Source organism: Drosophila mojavensis, unplaced genomic scaffold (assembly GCF_018153725.1).
Source record: "Drosophila mojavensis isolate 15081-1352.22 unplaced genomic scaffold, ASM1815372v1 contig_136, whole genome shotgun sequence".
In the NCBI taxonomy this organism is placed as follows: Eukaryota; Metazoa; Arthropoda; class Insecta; order Diptera; family Drosophilidae; genus Drosophila; species Drosophila mojavensis.
Window position 1 is genome coordinate 13359102 of NW_025318667.1, and position 18322 is coordinate 13377423.

Consider the following 18322-nt stretch of genomic DNA (forward strand, 5'->3'; position numbering starts at 1 on the left):
CTTCTACTTCTGCCTACTCTTCTCCTTCTTCTCATTCTGACTAAAAGTCCATGCAAAATCAAAACGCAATTCGTTGCCGGACAGCTTAGCCGCAGGCTGTGCCATAGGTGAGGGGTGTGGGTGGGTGAGTGGTGGTGCTTCTGTGGGTGTGTGTGTGTGCGCGTGTGTGTATATACATATTTAACAGAAGTACGTCACGGGCACATGTGCGGCTGTTTTAGGTACAGTGAAACTGAACAGAAGAGGATAAAAAAGATGAACAAGGAACTATGGGAAGCACAGGAACAAAAACATACTCTCATGAACTGAGCCTGGATAAAGGAGCCAGTATGGAACCAGTCTGACGAGCTGATCAAATTAGTTCCCGAAACCAGCCTCCATATGGAGTCAGTTAATCTTGAGTGCCTCAGCTCCTTTGCCCCTTCCATTTCCCAAGAGAAACTGTTCCTTAAGGCGAGTCTTTACTGTATTGCTGCCTCTGGCAAAAATTACGCATGCTTTGCACTAGACGCTGCTCTTATGCTCTCGTAGTGTCCGAAGCTGAGGGGCTGAGTGGGTCTGCATGGGCGGGGGTGTGTGACACGCGGGCGGTGTGGGCGGTGGTAGTTGGGCGGTGGGGGTTGGGGGGTTGGCTTAAAATGTGCGAAAGCATAAGCCTAAGCTTTTTTATCGTCTCGACCAGGAGGCCAGCCAGGCAGGCAGCAGATGAAAAATGAAAGTGGTCCACACACAAATTCAAGTGTGTGTATATAGCTGTGTCGGTGTGTGTGTGTATATATATATAGTTGAAAGTTTCAATATTGGCATAGGGTTACGACTGTTGAGTGGAGCGAGGTGGGGAGACATTTGACTGGCAACGAGCTCTGGCGCCTGTGCTGAGCCTCGCTTTGGCTTCGCTCTGTTTGCCAACTGGCCAAAAACGCTTACAGCACACACACACACACACACACACATACACGCATATGTAAATTGTATTTGTATATATAAATATATATACACATGTGTATGTACATTATTCATGCACACATACATTGGCATTTTTAGCTCATGCTTTGAAAAATGCGTTTTATTCAAACGGAAGCGGAGCTCCTGGACGCAGGACACACAGCAGCAGCAGCAAAAAAAAAAAAAAAAAGCCAGGATATCGTCGTCGCTTCTCTGCCTGTCGCTGACAAGGCTGAACAGAAGAGGGGAGCGTAGCCGGAGAAAGGGGCTGGAGGAATGAGGGGCATGTGTGTGTGTGCGTGTATGTGTGTTGAGCCATGTGTGTGTTGAGCGGCTTTCAAGGACTTGTGCGTATATGTAAATATATTTAATCTATGAAAAATTTACATATACTATTGTATTGGATCAATATGTTATTGTTATTCTTGTTGTTGCTGTTGTTGTTGTTGTTGGTGTACGCTACACAGCAGCAAAAATAGACATAAATCAGTGTTGGGCAATGGTCATTTGTGTGGTCAATTCGTCAAAACTGATATTCAGTTAGCTCAATGAGCATGGAATCGATGGCATTTAGTGTAGAGTTAAGTGGAGACTTTGTAGAATCGTAAGACACCATTTTGGAGAGTTGCGTACAGTCTAGAAGTTATGGAGAATATCAATTGAGTAGTGTAGAGAAATCTATTTTAGTGGAGACCTGTGTAGAGTTGTGTACAACGATATACAGGTAATATAGAGTTTTTATTTAATGTGTCGCAGTTAAAGTTGTGGAAAGCAATTAGATATAGGGGAGTGTAGAGTTGTTAAAACTGGTGTAGAGTTGTAAAAATTGGCGTAGAGTTGTGTAGAGTTAGACAAAAGTAATGCTGAGCTCAGTTTTAGCAGAGTAAAAAAATAAGCGGATAATGCAGATTACTGGAGAGTTGTGTAAAGTGAGGCGTATTAATTGTAGAGTTGTTACACAGTATATAGGAGCTGTTAAAGTACAGCCAAGACTCAAAGAGGTATTAAATTTATGTAGCCTAGAGTAATTTTAGATAGTGTAGAGTTATGTGTATCAGTGGATAAAGAGAGAAAACTAGTGGATGCTCTACTTCATTAAGTATTCAGCTTGTACTCATGTAGGGCATTCCAAGAAGTCGGTCAGGCCGGGTCTCCAACAACATCATCGCCCCTTCTAATCTAGTTCTAGTAGTTTTCACACCCACACATACCAATTGTCACATATTCAAACACACTCACACACACACACACACAGGCGCGCGCTTGCGAATTACTTGCACAATGAAAAGTTATGGGATTAGTTGGCGTGGAAGCCTGGTGGAGGAATATGCCCCAGCTTCCTGCCCTTGGGCGTACATGTATGTAAATGGGCCGTGTGGTCTCGGACGCATTGAAAGGGCATCGCAATCGTGCAGAAAACTTTTGGCTCTCTGGGGCAGGTTTTGCTTTGCCTTTTTTGCTATGCAAAAATGTTCTCTCTATATATGTGTGTGTGTGTGTGTGTGCTTGTGTAAGTGTGAGTGTAAGCTGCTTTTAGGCGCTGCTTACAGCGCAAAGCGCTTTAAAAGGTTTTTCGATTCAATGGACGCGCCAAAGAGAGGGGAGAGGGTGGCAGTTAGAGAGGGAGGAATGGCCGTTAACAGCAAACATATGCCTGCAAATGCGCCCCCTGGCGGGAGTTCAATTAGCTGCAGATCAGCGGAGAGTGGAACAGATGCAGAGAGCGAGAAAGAGAGAGAGAGAGAGAGAGAGAGGCAGAGAGAGGGGGAACTTTGCAAGCTTCAGTTATTTTCATTAACAAAATACGCCTCTATACCACTCTGCTCTTTGTCTTCCGCTCTTGACCAGCCTCAATTTGATTAGCTTTCCATTTCGTAGGCGAATGCAGCCAAAGAGGAACAGAACAAAAACCCAACCAACATACTCACACATACACACTCACACGCACACACGCACTCGAATGCTTGAAAGAAAAGGCAATCAAGAAAACATGAACTTGAACGGTTTTTCTACCTGCCTGTCGCATTATTTTCTGATTTTCCACTGGATTAAATGCAGGAAGGTGTGCATTGAAATATCTTTGTTCTTCTTCTTCGACTACTACCACTATTACTACTACTACTATTTCTTCTTCTTGTTCATCTGCTTCTTCTTCTTCTTCTTCTTCTTCCACTCTTACTACTACTTCTCGCATTTCGAACAAGAATTTTCGATTTTCATTGTTCCATGCAGCAGCAGCAGTTGGCTCTCAGCAAAGCAGCGAGAGTGAGAGCGAGAGCGAGAGAGAGAGAGAGCGAGAGAGCGCACTCATTAACTTGGCATGCAATAATAAATTACAATAATTTGACATAGCTGAAAACGGCAGGGGGAACGGTGAACGAGACAGTCGGGACTGTCGGGACAGGCAGACGGCAACGCAACGAAATGCGCAGAAAGAAGACAAAAAAAAAAAAAAACAACAACAACAACAGCAACAACAAAATTGTGATCGCTGCGCTGTCCTTGCTGCGCTCGCTCTCACTGCGTGCGTGTGTGTGTGTGTGTGTGTGTGAGTGCAACCTGTTTAGCTGACAATGCAAATGCCTTCTGTCTGCACTCTCTCCCTCTCTCACACACACACACACTCTTCCCCTCCCCCCCATCTCTCTCTCTCTCTCTCTTTCTCTTTGTTTTTTCTCATTCCTGTCTATCCTGCCGATAAACGCCTACTTTTTTCAATTTCTTCTCTATTTTCCAGTTTTCCTTTTGCCGTGCAGGAAACTCAAATCTGAAAAGTTGCCGCCGCTGTCGCCGTCGCCGTCGCCGTCGCCGTCGCCGTCGCCGTTGGCGTCGCCACCACCTGTAGATTTTTCCATTTTGCTGGTGCTGCATTCGAAATGATGTACGGCGCCTTTTAATTGGACACGGTCTGCGTGATTGCGCCTCCGGCTCGGCCACTTGCCTCTAGCTGTTGCCCTTGCCCTTGCCCTTGCCCTTGCCCTTGCCTCTGCTTCTTCTGGCATTGACTTTGACTCTGGCCCCCTCCCAGGGCACACAAGTGCCTCTGCAATTGTGCGCGTGTGTGTGTGAGTGCATCGAGTACTCTCGCTCATTTGTAGCTGTATTTTACGTCATTTGTGAAAGCGAGTTTCAAGTTCAAGTTCAGCATTCCTCATTATCGGCCTTGTAAACATCATTAACAACTTTGAGTTGAACTTTCCTCGAGTTGAATGTTGGCTATTCATCATATTTGCTATGTATTTAAAAGAAGGTTTTATATGAATGGGCTTAGCGGGGTACAATCATTTTAGATCAATAAATATGCAGATCTGTATAAATCTGTAGAGCCACATATATATATATATATTATTATATGTATATTTATTTATATAGATGTAGATCCATAGATTTGTAGATCTATATATCTATATACATAGATATAGATGTAACAATTTTCATAGATTTATAGATGCACCTATAGAGCAATAGACCTATGGATTTATACACGAGTTATATCTTACATATATATATTCAGAGTATTATATATGTTGATTTTTTTTGAGGGAGAGCTATGTGCATTCGACTTTTGATTTTATTTTTGGGGTTATGTTGGCACAAATTATTGCCTGGATGTCTTTTGATCCTGTCTTCGATTTTAGGATACACCAAAAAGGCAGAAAAGGAATTGGTATTAAATTTTTGGCCAAATACAAGACTCCTAATGATGTCTTGACTTGATCCTCTGTGGCTTCCCTTAGGCGACACGAGGTTAGGACTCGATAAGAGCTCATATAGATCTAAAGAGCAGTTATACCGAACCACAATTGTCTAATATTTAGTAAGGATTACTTAACCAAGGCGAAAAGGCAGATATTCTTGAATAAATATAAATATATTATTTCTGGTTATTTATTATGTAATATCTTTTCCCAAAACTCCTTAACTATTCTTGAATATTAATAAAACTATTATACCCTGATTTCCCATTTTCAATGGGCTTAGTGTAGTAAAGTTATGGATTTGTAAAATACGCTTCATCTTTTACCATAGGGTCTCTTCTTAAAATAAGCAGTCCACATGATGCTGCAGGGGATCATGTAGTATATGGAGAGGTGATCTAATACTACTTTTACTATGTACCATCGCAACGGCCAGCTCAAATTGTAACAGAACCTGGCAAAAGGAAACCGAACCTAACCAGAGCTAAAGTTTCCTTTCCTAATATCTATGAATTCATAGACCCAAATAAAAAATCATTTGATTTATGTAGTTTACATTGTTTTATGTTTTATTTCGGCTCAAAAAAAATCGTTTTTTTTTATGTATATATATATTTATATTTTCTCAAATTTTTGTTTATGACAATATTTTTTTTTTTTTTTTTTTACTCTCATTGACTTGATCGCTCGCATTTTGCATTGTGGGTATATCGTAAATACCTGTGCTTATATATGTATACATATATATGTTTGTATATACGTATATATATATATATATATATATATATATATATATATATATATATATATATATATATATATATATATATATGTATACATATATATCATAATTATAAGTAATTATATTTTCTTTTCTTTGCTTATCTTTGTGTCATAAATTCATCTTTAAGCTGAGCTCATTTTTTTGGTATTTTTTGTTTTCTTGTTGTTTTTGTTTTTGTTTTTATGAAAGATTTTTGCCGTTTACTACAAACACATTACCGTTTAATTTTGGGGGAAAAACATTTATAGAGTGAAAATTTGTTATACATATACCAAATGGATTTTTTTGTTTGTTTGCAATTGATCGATTTATCGATTATCGATTACCATAAAAACGTTTAGAGTGCACCTCGCTATCAAAAAATTATTACTGTATATATTTGTATATATGTTATGGATTATGTAAAAATGTATAAATACACGCATGCACACTAACACACACACGCACAGGCACTCACACACAGGCACAGGCATACACTCACTCACTCACACATACACACATGCACTCACACACACTATTAACGCCGACTAGAAGCTGAAATCGGAATCCTAAATTCGAGTTGCCCTTAGCCAGGTGTTGAGAGAGGTACACGGTTCCTTGTCATTTTATTGTTATCTGTTGTAGTTAGTTTGTTGTTGTTGTTGCATTCTTTATATATATGTATATATTAGTTATAGCTCTAGATTTGTACACTAGAAGCAAAGTTATTCCGTGTTTTCAGCTCTGCTTAAATTGTTTATGTTAGTCTTATAACCCTTGCAGACCAACTCTCCAAATATCTATAGGAACTCGGCAGTTAGTGGATCAATTTGCTTGCAACTTGCTGCAACTGCTTCTGGTAGCTAAAGTTACGGTATATCATGGAATCAAATGGATTAGCTGATTACAACACATCGAGACATAGCTGTCCTATGAGAAAGGTTTCAAATTGCTTAAGAATGTATTCAAAATTTCATTAGAATTAGAGTCATGTATAAGGTTGATCTATTTATAGTTGGACAACTTAGCATATTATAGTATATCTGGTATATGCCTGCAAGGGTATTTCAACTTTTTCACTTGGTGCTCTCAAAACTGATTTACTTTGTCATTTATCTTGCTCTACTTCAGACATATATACATATACATATATGTATTCAGTATATATATATATTTAATAATTATTATTTAATCATAATTAATTGCTAAAAAATTGTAACATATGTAGTTTCTACATAGAACGCGAATATGTGTGTTTCATTAAGTGAACTGAAAATTCGCCTGTTTCGTTTATTGCTTCAAGTTCTCAACATAACAAAACAAAAAAATATATATATTAACTGAAAGAGTATAATTTAAAAAAATGTCTGTTTAAAATGTATTTTTAAATTACGTTTTATTTTTTTTTTTTAGCTTTCTTTTTTTTATTTATAATAATTTTCAATTAGTTTTCGTTGTTGAAATAGATGCACAACTACAACTACATTTAGGTTTGACAAACATTTCATTTCGTATGTTTTTTGCTTTTGTTTTTAGTTTCGCTTTAAGGGTTAGTGGGCAGCACTTGCCACGCCCAGCGCCAGCCAAAAGCCACGCCCATGGGTAGACACGCCCGTTGTCATTTGTGCAACAATTTGTGAGTTAGCCAAAAAGTATTTTTTTTTCATCATTATATATATATAAATATTCAAATTTAAACCGATGACAACATGGGCGGGGCAGGGGGCGTGTTGCTGCGCTAAAGTACATATATATATATATATATATATATATATATATATCTGTATATATATTTATATATATAATTTGTTAAAATTGAATGTACATTTAATTTAACTTTTTGGTTTTTGTTTTATTTAGATTTTACGTATTCGTGAGTTTTATATATATAAATATATAGTTGATATATATTTTTCTTCTTCTTCTTCATCATCATCATTATTATTGTTAACGAGGTAGTTGCTTGAGCTGCAGTTGAGTTATTTGCGCTATATATATAGTCTATTGGCTGAGGTATTCGTTATGCTGCGCTTACACTAAAAGTTCCTATACATACACACATATATGTATATGCATATGTATAATATAGTTAAAAAAAAAAAATTGTATATATGTATATTAAATTTAGTTTTGCTCTTCTCTTTCTCGTTTCGTTTATTGCACAGTTGAAATTTGCTTGAAATCAAAATTTCAATTCCAATCGAAATCAATTGAACTAAAAGAATTATTATTGCCTTGTGCTGGTTACTTCGTCTCCTCTTCTCCTCCTCTTCTTCGTATTCTTCACATTTTGTTTAGTTAACCTTTTTGCTATTTATGCTTAATTATTGTTATTAACTTGCCCGACAAAAATGATATGCACATTGTTGATATTAGTTTTATGTATGTATATGTAGCAGGAGCTTAAGTATTCAACAAAAAATATTTGAGAAAAAAAATGTATAACAAAAAAAATCTATTTAGTTGCGAATATAAATAATCGTGAATAACACATACACATTTCATATGTACAATGCATTTGCTTTAGCTATGTTTCTCACCTATGTATGCTTTGCTTGGTTGGTTGCTTCGTTTTTAGCACAAGTTTTAGTACATCAACCATTATTATATTCATTATGTTTGCTTAAATTGCTGTGTTTAATTTTGAATTGATTTGTTTCTCTTTTTTTTTGCAATTAGCACATGTACTCAATTCTATAACGATTTTAGTACGTTTAGTACAGACAGTGGTGAAATTGCTTATGTTGATATTTTCATGTTCAGTTAAAAACCTTCTAACAAGAGTTTCGTACATCTAATACAGCTTTAAATACATTTGCAAGTAGTACTAAATATTTTGATGTACTTTATAAAATTGTGCGTTCCGTTTTCGATATTTAGTACACATGTTGTACTTTGTTATGCAGATGTGCTAAAAGTAAAAACAATTAATGTTTTTTAGTACAACGTCGAAGTGCGCCTTTTTAAAACATTCTATAAAATACGTGTTTTTAGTACATTCAATTTAATACTACATACTTTGTAGTTAATCTTTTTGGGCACATTATATTTAGTACATCAATTTTAGTAATTAGTACTTTTTAGTACATCTGTATACAACTGTTTTTGGGGGTTCAGCTCTCAAGCTGCCTTCGCGTATGTGCTTGGCGGAACATTGTACTAAACATTTAGTACATGTGCTAAATATGCTATTCAGCCGAAAGTATTTGTGCTTAAAATACTATATAAATTTAGCAAAAAACATCGATGCCATAATTGATGGAAGATTTTGTAGAACCTTGCCTTGGCACACATTTCATTTTCTGGATGGGGGATGGGAGCATGGATATGGATAATGGATATGGGTGTGTGATTCTATAGAGGTAGTTTGGGTGTTTTTTTTTTTTCTTTTGGGTTAGATTAAAACTATTCGATATTCGATAATCGTACAATACATACGTAATTTAGATAGTTGGTATAATTTAAATACTAAAACGTCGTCGCCCCCCGCAACGGGACTGTGCCGAAATAAATAATTTCATTTAAATTTTGAGACGTCTGTGGGCATTGTGATGCCGCATCTGGATGCTCGGATGCTGCGATTGCGATTGCGATTGCGATTGCCATTGGCCTTGGCCATGGCCTTGGACTTGATGTTGGTTTTGGTTATGGTTTTGGCCTTGCAGCTGATATTGGCGCTTCGTTGTCATCCGACGCTGGCTGCTGTTGCTGGATGCTGCAATCAGGCAATGAAAGAGAGAGATAGATAGAGAGAGAGTGTTAGAGCGGAGGGAGGAGGGAGAGAGATTAATGCAAATGTATTTTTTGGGCCAGAGTAATTAAGAAACAAATGCGCTAATTAGTCAATGTCCGAGCTCCGAGAAGTTCGTACTCGGAATCTCGACTTTCAATTCTCAGTTCTCGGGCAGCTGGCGCAGGCGAATGTAAAATTGTTGTATACCAAATGAAATATAATAAATAAATCTTTTTTTAATCCAATTATAGCTCATTATGCTCATATGCACACACACACACACACACGTACACGCACGCACACACACACAGATGGCTAGCATTATTAGCTTAGGCTAAGGCAGCAGCGCAGCAGCGCAGCAGCAGAGCATAATCTGATATCTATCAGATGTCTTTCTCTTCAGTTTCAGCGTAATTCTTATAATTCGTATAATTCTCTTTTATTTTGTTCTCTCTTCTTCTTCTTCTTCTTCAGCGTCAATCTCCTCGTTTTTTATTGTTGTTGTTGTCCACAATCTAAGCGCTACAACAACAACAGCAACTCTAGCGAGAGGAATTGAGGTAACAACCACGACGAAACGCCTTTTTTTCCATTTCTAATTTCGGTTTACCCCTTCCTCACTGCTCTACATCGCTGTGTGTGTGTGTGTGTGTGCCCTTCACTGCAACAAAATAAAATATCGCTCCATTGCAATCAAATTAATTGAATCTGTAAGCGGGCAGCACTCTCATTGAATTAGCTCTCTCCCCAACTGTAGCTCACTTTCAATTCAATTCAACTCCACCGTCTACTCTCATTGGCCTGAAACCCGACTGCACAATACTCGTTCGTTATGAAAAATAAATTAAATATGTTTGTTAGCTTCTTGTCCAAATGCAGAGGGGATGTCTTTTGTTATTTTATAGCACATATTTTTAGAGCTCCTGCTTAGCTCCTATGTCTAGATCTAGCGATGCTAAGGCGTATAGCTTTAGAAGCCATGCCTCTGCCGATATTCGCTTAAATGGGCGTAGCTATATACACAGCTGTATTTATTAATTTAGTAGTATATACATATATCATTGAAAAGCCCAATAAAGCCAAGCTTAGAAATATGGAAAATTTTACCCAATTTAAAAATGTAGATATATTTATATTAATATATAACCATCTACACATATACATATATCGTCATATGAGCAGACTTTCATTTCCTAGAATAAATTTTTACTATATTTGTTTAAATTGCATTTATAGATCTATCTTATGCATGTATAAATACATATGTACATATGTACATGTATGCCTACATATATTCTACATATAACACACTTGCAAGTCTCATTGACTAAAACGAAAAATATGCCCAAAAACCAATATACCCCATATAAATAGAGCGTGCTTCTATGCAGATTCTAATAGATCAAATTAAAAAAAAATAAAATAAAATAATTTGAATATCTAGCTCAACCTTTTATACGAGTACGTCTCTATAGATAAATGATATACATATCTTCTATAAAAAATGTTATAGCAAAATATATTCATCCATAAATTTTTTGCAGTGTAGCACACACCTCGCTTGAGCCATTGGGCTTTAGCCAGCATTCTCAAAACTAAATCTCCAATTTGATTTGTCTCTGACAATCGATGGCAGTTGTGGCAATAGCTAACTAACTTTAGTATATCAGCTCTAACTATGTACAGTGAAGCTAGGCTAAAGTTAACTGAGAAATTTGTAATTTATTCATTTTTTTTTTTTTTTTTTTTTTTTTTTTTGCATTAATAAATCGAAATTTTCTAAAATTCAGTTTTAAGTCTTGTGCTGTACTACGTGCTCTCTACCGCCCTCCCTATCCTCTTTCTCCCTCCCTCTCTCGCTTTGTTTTTTGTTACATTTTCGATGCCTTGGGCGTGCTCCCCATTTGAGCGCAGCTGTTGTTGTTGTTGTTGTTGTTGTCGCTGCTTCATTTAATCTGCAGCGCATCAGCAATTAGCGGAAACTCGTCATAAAAATACAAAAAGAAAAAAAGTAAAACAACAACAAACAGCGCAGAGCACAAAAATCGGATAAAGCGCCGACAGCAACAACAACAACAACTACACAAAACTTTAGGCTAAACTTTTTTTTAGATTTATATATATATATATAATTTTTTTTCTTATTTTCAACTCGTTTCGCTTGCCTCTCGGCTCTAAGATTTATTTCGCTTTACTTCATATACAAACACACTCATACATATATATTTATGTATGTATGTATATAAAAATTTGTGATTGTGAGACACAAATTTCTGTTGAATTGGAATTAGGACACACATGAAATAATAACAACAACAACTACAACAACGACAACGTCAACTCGAGTCAACTCCAAATGTAGCAACAATTTCTGAGCAACAACAACAAAATTTTTGTTAGCTTTGGCTGTGACTGTAGCGCAGCTGTGCGCCATTTGACGCTCCTTCTTAGCTATCAGACACACACACACACACACACATGCCTTATAGCTGCTCTTTTATATATACATATTTAGAGAAGCCTTGCTAGCCTGTTGTGCTTTTATTTTTTATGATTTTGGAAATTTTTTATAGTTTTTGTTTTTATTTGTATTTGTATTTTATTTTATTTTATTTTTTTTGGCAGAGGAAGCGACTGCGGCCAAGTTCGTTGCCTAAGTCTTTTGTTTGCCAACTAACGGATTGTATATGTGTCTGTGCGCGTTAGTGTGTGTGTGTGTGTGTGTGTGTCTATGCATTTGCATTTGTGGGTGGTTTCTTCAGCAAATTAATGAATAATAATTAATAATAATTAAACAGCTGCACACACAGACACAGACAAACTCACACACATACATACGTATATTTATATGCTAAAGTCATGTATATATTTATGTATACATATGTATTTAAAGCATGTGTGGGAACTGTTTGACTGTTTAATTGCTTAATTGTTAGATACCCTGTATATACTATAAGGTAACTTTCATAGGGTATTCTCTATGCTTCTCACAGTTGGAATTGCTTGGGAACTTTTCTCTTCCAGATTGTATTTGCATAATCAAGAGACTCAATGCTAACATATGTAATAGATAATATTAGAAGTCTTTAAAGAAGCAGAAAATAATGAATAATGATTTTTATAATAATGATAACAATACAATGACTAACATTATATTATTATATTAGCTGTAATTTAGATCATTTAATAAATTGTCGGAATTAAATTATATTATACTGACTCCAAAAACTGAACTAACTCCGAAAATTGGAGCAATACGAAATGCTACTGTTCACATACATATATATATATATATATAGTAAAAAAAAATATTAGAGTTCCAATATTCGAAGAATAGAACAGCAACTCAAAGAAGTTTCATAATAACCATAAAAAGTAATTGAATAATCGCTAATTAATTATTAATAATTACTAATTAAACATCAGTAATTAGATATACAATAATATCTAAAATGAAATTAAAATAAATACAGTTCTTTCCTCTAAATATATCCTCCATATTTCTCAACTGATTTTTTTCCATTTCCTTTCCTTCCCATTTCTTTCCCTAATACAATTGCTAGAGCACTTTGAGTCGCGTTCTAATTTTCACGTAGTCCATTATTGGCAATTGAATAATGTGAGTTCAGTATAGATAGCTGGAAATTTAGGGGAAGAGACTGAGAGAATGCAAGAGGCAGATGCTCTCAAAGATGTTTACTGATGAAGCTGAGCATGGGAATGGCGGCCATACGATGATGCTGCTCCTGTTGTTGCTGCTGCTGCTTCTTCCACCTCCTATTCTTTCATGTGTGCTGCTTCTTCCTCATCTTCGAATGTTGTAAAAATCAAATATATCTAACGCTATTTCGAGGGTTGATTTTTCTAGCATATAAAATTCACGTCGAAAAACCGAAAAAAAAAAGGTTAAGATTGCCAGTGTGTGTGTGTGTGTGTGTGTGTGTGTGTGTGTGTATCTATACTCTTTCGAGAACACAATATAAGCATCAGGATGCTGTCAAATGTTTGGTAATTAAAAAAGAAGAAGAGAAAATGAGAGAAAATCAAAAAACAAAAAACAACAGAAAGGAAGAAAAAAAACATACAAAATGCGGCTAAAAGGGAAAAGTCAAATGAAATGAAAGACAATTTACAGTTTCATGGCAAATGGAAAATGGAAAATGTGGCAAATGATGGAAAAAAAGGTGGCGGCTCAGGGGTGGGCGGGAGTCGGAAGACGAGGGGATGCGGAGTTGCTCTTGACATAATTTCGCATTTGCCGCTAATTTGATTGAGTTTTTGTGTTAGATGTCAGCGTGGCCAACCCTTCGTAGAACCAGGCACAAATGCCAAAATGCATAGATATAAATACACGCATACATACATATGTATATACATGTGCATGAAGATTTGTTAGGGGCCAACATGGGTTAATCAAACAGTCAATCAACTGTCAGCAAAAAAAGGGGCAAAAGCTAAATATACACACATATATAAAAATCTGACAAGTTAACTGTAACAGTTAAGGCGTTAGGCAAGGGCGTGGTCCGGCTGTAACTACAGCAAATTCGAAGAGATGCCAACTGGCAACTGGTAACTGGTAACTGGGCCAGCAGCTCTAAAACGATCCTGCTTCGATCGAAAAGAAACGAACCCAAAGCAAAGCAAAACAAGCAACAGCGACGGCTGTTCTATGAGAATGTATGCCACAGATATTTGCCACACACACACACACACACACACACACTAGCACACATATTTATGTGCAGACAAAAGCCTTGACAGGCAGCTATTGTGCACAGTTAAGAGCGCTGCAGAGATCTTTCTATATATCAAAAATAAATATAAAAAAAAAAATTATATTTCTTTTTTTTTTTTTTTTTGTGTGGCTGCGCATTGAAAGGAGCTGCAGATACATAGATACATACACACATATAGAGCTATATAGCTGGCTATATACAGCAACAACTATGAATCATGGTAACTGCTGTTGCTGTTGTTGTTGTTGTTGCAACACATAAGCAGCAGACGACGAAGCAGCAGAAAAACATGAAAAAGGCAGCAAGGATTACGCACACACACACGCACACGCACACACACACACACACACACACACACAGATACACAAAGAGAGCAGTCACATGAGTATGTGCGTGTGTGTGTGTGTCTACTGTCTTCCAGCTATCTTCAAGATACACACACACTCACACACACACACACACGCATGGCAAGCAAACAATACAAAGGTACACAATTTCTACCTGGGCAGCGACGTCGTCGTCGTCGTCGTCGATCGAAATCTCTGCCTTGCCGAAAAATTAAAATTACAGATGGTTGTTGCTGCTGTTGTTGTTGTTGTTGCTGGATGAGCATATGTACAGGAAACCAGTTTTGATGTTCAACAAACAAACCGCGTAAGAAAAACGCACAGCGAGAACAAATGCGGCAACAGCGGCAGCAACAGCAACAACAACAACAACAACAACAACAGCAACAGCCAAAGGGCAGAAGCAGCAAGTAGGAATTCACAGATACAAATGCACTGAGCGAAATGCCAAAGCAAAATTTTGTTTTTTTTTTCTAATGTAGTAAAATCTCGAAGCTATCATTGCATACCCTATATTATTAGATTACCCTCTTCGATCTGACTCTACCTTTCTCGATCATTCTCCATCAATTGAGTAAAAGTATTTTTGATTGTTTCTTAGTTTGTGAAGTTACAGGAAGAAAACGAGAGAGAGAGAAAGACTGGGCTAGAGTGAGGGACCATGAGAAAGAGAGATAGAGACGGGGAAAGACAGAGAGACTGAAAAGGGACTCAGTGAACGAGAAAGAGAGAGAGAGAGACTGGAAAGGAAGCAGAGACTCAGTGAGACAGAGAAAGAGAGCGCAATAATAAATAAATATATATACTAAAAAACGAATAATAATAATAATATTTGAAATACTAGAATATAAAAAATAATACAAAATTATACAAACCAAATATATATATTTAATATAGCTTATTTAGATTATAGGAAATAAAAAACAGTTGATTAAACAAATAACATTTTTAAGTTCATTTATTTTAAGGCACATATTTTGATTTAAAGTTGGCAGAAAATAAAGAAAACAGCTAACTTTATATATGAACAAATATAAATGTGGATAAATATAATTATTTATATAAATATAATTGTTAAAAAATAGGCAACTACCATATATGTATGGCTATATATATGGTATACAAGTCTAGATCTGAAGCTCTGTTACCTTTTACTATATAGCTAAGATATATGTAGGTACATCCCTATATCAATACATATGTATATATATGTACATATATAGACTATATCAAATGCATCTATATAGAATATAGCTCTATTCAAACACAAGCAAATCAGCAGCTAATTTGACAGTTAATTAGGATTTTTTCAGGATTTTACTCTGAGCAGAAAAGTCTTTCTCTCAGTGTACAAACGACGACGACGTCGTTGTATGTTATGATGACATAGCCATAGTCTGCTGTTGCTGTTGCTGCTGGTGTTGTTGTTGTTGCTGTTGTTGGTGGCCGTTGCTGTTGCTGCGCAGGCGCGCAGGCGCTCAACTTCAATTTCAACTTCAACTTCAGCTTCGGCTTCGGCGTCGCGTCGCGACGCGTCGCTTGGCTACGCTGTTTGCGTATCTTTGAGATACATTCGCTGCTTGCTTCGTGCTGCTGCCGCTTGCTGTGGCGCGCACTTTTCGTTTGTCTCTTCTACTTTGTCTTTGCCCATGTGTGTGTATATAGTGTGTGTGTGTGTGTGTGTGTATTTTTTTTTGGCTATTTACTGCTGTTCCTGCACACACACACACAGAAAAGGCGAGAGAGAGAGAGAGGGAGAGAGAGAGAGTGCGCGCGAGGCAGCTGGCAACATGTGTGCGTGTTATGTTGTTGCTGGCGTTGTCTTCGGTTTTCATTTTTTTTTTTTTTTTTTTTTTTTTTTGTCTTTCTTCGTTTTTAGTATTTGCCAGATACAGATACAAAGATACTTTGCTTATGATTTGTTGCTGAGGCACTTAAATGTCGCCATAATGACAGTTAACACAAAACTACCAATAGATATATTATCTATATACATACATATTTAAAGACAAAGAAGGAGAGAGAGGGAGAGTAAGAGATAGAGATATATAGAGCAAGATCTAGAGCCTAGTCAAGCAGCTCAAGCTTTGCAACGCATTTATCCTGTCCAAATTTGTAGTCCATATACACACACACACACACATACATGTGTATATGTACCTACATATATATATATAGTATATGCTTGCCTCTCTTTCTTTTTGGACACAATCAACGGCGCATCGCTAAAAATTCGCCTTGCCTCAATTTGCCTGCGTCTCTCTCCACTTTCGAGACTCGAGAGAAATAAAAAAAAAAAAAAATATTTAAACACACGCACGTAATTTCTTTGGAACTAGCAACAACAACAATCACAGAAACTGAAAAAGCAGCAAATGTAGAGAACAACATAATAAATATAAAAATAAAATTCAACAAAAATAATTAACAAAATTAACAAGAAGTCAAAAAAAAAAAAAAAAAAAAAAAAAACGCTGAGCGACATTTAAATGCCCTTATCACATGGTTCATGTATGTATGTATATATATATATGTGTGTGTGTATCATGTATGTATATGTACATTATGTAAAACTGTATATTGCTGACATTTCTAATATATGGCAGCTGTTTGATTCGACTCTGCATAAGCTCAAGAGAGCTTGACTCTTGAAGATCTAAAATCTTTAGCTAGGTTAGGAGCTCAGTTAGGAGTGTGAGAAGAGCATAAACCTGTTGAATATGAATAGAAATATATATAAAGCTAAAGAGTTGATTCGATTTGAGCTCTGCAATGTCGTACGTTGCTAATGTACATAGACTTTATTGACTAACTGTATAACTTATGGTCCGCAAACTTGTAAAATTTCTTCTCGAAACTTTGATTCAGTGCAAGCTTCATGTATGCTCCATAATTGTTATATGTTTGTATATAAGAGTCTTCCAGCTAAACTCACATTCGAAATATTATAATTTCATAAATAGCTGAAAGAACATTAATTATGTTTTCCTTCCTTTTAACTATTTTCTCGCTCTCTCTATCTCTTATACCATATTCCTCTTTAATACTACTCCAGGTCATTCAGTAAAAAAAAAAAAAAAATAATAATAAACCGAATAACTGAAAGAAAAAGTAATACGAAAATAATATAAACATATAAACTAAATATTTTTTTTCTCTTCTATGGTTTTTTTTTCAGTGGAATATACTATATATCATATTCCGCTTTCAAATATCAAAAGTCTTGTTCCAGTTCATCTAGTATCTATTGTTTATCCAATAATAATAACTGAAAGAAATAGTAATAAAAATATAACCAAAAAAAAAAATAAAGCATTTCAGATATACAAAATAAAAAGAAATTATAATTTTTTTTTTTTGGCTTGAAACATTTTCAATAATTTATTTTGCATTTGTTTTAAGATCTTGGTACGGAAAGCGTTTCTTCTACTTCCACTCTTCGCATTCCTTTTTATCTTTTCGTTTTCTTCTTTGTTATTCTTCTTCTTCTTCTCTCACTTTAATATATGTATATGTATATTCATTTAGTAGCTAAATATATATATATATAGTTAAACAAATTTGTTGCGCTAATTACACACAAAAAAAAAGTTTTATAATAAAAAAAATTATGATAGAAGCTAATTATTATATATGTAGGTATATATATATATATATTAATTTATATACATATATATATGTATGTGTGTTTGGAGCGTATTTTGTAAGGAAAAAGTGGGTAACATAAAGCTAATGGCAAATTATTATAATTTTATATTTTTGAGTATTATATTAAGGCAAATTATAAATTTAAAATAAAAAAATAAAATGAAATATTTAATTTTGTTTTCTTTTTATTATTTGCGGGTCTTTTTTTTCATGTCTTTATTTTGGGACTTACAAAGCAAATGCATAAATTAAAAAATTAATAATAATAAATATATTAAATACATATATATATGTATATATGTATGTATATATATAAGCATTAACTTGGTTTAATTATAAGTTTTATCCCTGATATTTGCGTTTTTCTTTTGTGTTTGTGTTTGGCGTTTCGTAGGTTAAAAGAAATATGTATATATATATATACATATATATATATATAGATATATTTA